This window comes from Pteropus vampyrus, unplaced genomic scaffold (assembly GCF_000151845.1).
Source record: "Pteropus vampyrus isolate Shadow unplaced genomic scaffold, Pvam_2.0 Scaffold185, whole genome shotgun sequence".
NCBI lineage: Eukaryota > Metazoa > Chordata > Mammalia > Chiroptera > Pteropodidae > Pteropus > Pteropus vampyrus.
In genome coordinates, this window is record NW_011888966.1 from 1,257,522 (window position 1) to 1,259,537 (window position 2,016).

General features: G+C 44.8%; 1 protein-coding gene across 1 annotated transcript in view; it reads right to left on the minus strand.

Moving 5' to 3' along the window:
- Nucleotides 1–2,016, minus strand: part of PDE6A (phosphodiesterase 6A) — a 78,897-nt gene that overhangs the window by 22,075 nt on the left and 54,806 nt on the right. The gene's annotated exons all lie outside the window — the stretch shown is intronic.

Below are 2,016 nucleotides of genomic sequence, written 5' to 3' on the forward strand. Positions count from 1 at the left end.
CGCCCCTCCTCCCACCCCACGGCCGTACCACCAGCAAGGAGAACATGGTCTGCCCCACGTTGAAGCCATGCCGCCAGTTGTGGTAGGTGATCTTCCGGTAGCCCTTGCTCAGGGAATACATGAACCGCACCAGGGCCTGTGGACACACACACGTCAGTGAGGCAGCACACACTGGACAGGCGCCCTGGGCCCTGCCTCCCAAACCGGAAGCCGGGAACTAGGAATAGATGCGGTAACGCAGTGCAAGCAGTTTGCAAACTGCTAAATACTATGGAAATGGACGTTATGAAACCAGGTAGCTGTGAATCACTCCAGTTATTCCACTAACTGGGCTTCATCAGTGATTCCCAAACTGCGTAGCTACTGTCCTGAAAGAAGCTAACGGGAGTTTTTCAGGAAAAGAAAACAAAGGGAGTCTTTAAATCAGTGGTTCTCAAACTTGAGTGCACATCAGAATCACCCAGAAGGCTTGTTAGAATAGTTTCTAATTCGTTACAGCTGGGATTGAAAGGGGAAGCAGGGAGAGAATTTGCATTTCTGATACATTCTCAGGCGGTGCTGACGTGGTTTGGGGCAATACTCTGAGAACTGCTGCTTGAATCAAATCAATATCTCACCCCAGATAGAACTCTCCTCTATAGCATCACTGACATATGATCATCTAGTATGGGAAATTCTGCACAAAATATATCTCATCCCCACCTTCTTTGTCCATTCCTCGTCCCCCAGATTTACGGAACACCGTAAAGACTCTTGCAGGGAAAAAGTCCTCTTTAAATGGATTTAACCCACATTTCCCACCCTTGTTTGAAAATAGGACCTTTTGTTTTGCATCCCATGTACGCAAAACAAACTCAGTGCCTGTGAACTGACATCAAGAACCCAATGTACCCAAAACACCACAGTTCAGAGGAACTGTGTATCCTTTTTTGATAAATGACTCATCTGTGAACATGATGAATGCTTTAAATCATAAAAGCCAAAGATAAACTCTTTTTAAGTATAGATTGAGTTTAAAAAGGGAGAAAAGCAAGCAAGCAAAAGGGAAACCAAAGAGGTTTGTTTTGACCTCACCTCCTGCGGAATATGAAATTTATCCACCACTTTGAGCTCATAATACATCTGAATCCCACATTTCACCAGCTCCAGTTCTGTCAGGGGCAAGTCACTGAAGTGGAACTTATTGATTTCATATTTCTCTGCGTCTGGCAGCTCCCCTTGCTGTGGAAGAACCGAAATCAAGTGATTAGGGCACAATGAAGTACTCCCAGGTCTCTCCCCATCTTCCCCCAGCCCCGCTCTGGTTCCAGGTCAGTTGCAAGGATCAGAGCAGAGTCGCAAGGCTCGCGCTTTGTAGAGAAACGCCTGCACTCGTTACGCGTCAGGGCCAGAGCTCACCAGGATCTCAGCCAGCTCTTCTTCCTCGCACTCCCACGGCTCCTTCCCATATGCTTCTCTGGTTTTCTACCAGGACCCAAAAGAGCAGAGAGAAAAAAAAAGGTGTTACTACATCTAAGATCTAAACATGCCTCCACTTTTCCATATCTGTTTTCCTCCTTCCTCCAAAGTCCTTGCAACAGAACCACCGGCTCAGAGAGGCTGCCATTCAACATTCATGGACAAGCAGATTCGAAGTTGTAGGCTTTGATTCAAAGTTGTGTTACTGAATGCCTCTGATCCTCCATTTCCTCATCTGTAAAACGGGGTCAATAAAAGTACCTAATTGGTGAATTAAAATTACATTATGCAAAGTCACTTTAAACATATATATATATGTGTGTGTGTGTATACATACACACACACACACACACACACAATTAAATACATAACTAATGTAAGTCAGTGAAGTGTTTGGAACATAGAAAGCACTAGAATTGAATAACATTGTGGTTGATATTTTTATTGTTATTATTACTGATTGGGAGTCAGGAGGCCTCGCTCATTGTCCTGGTTCTTCCTTTTACTTACTGTGTTACTTGAGGCAAGTCCCTTCCCTTTCTGGGCCTATTTCCCCAC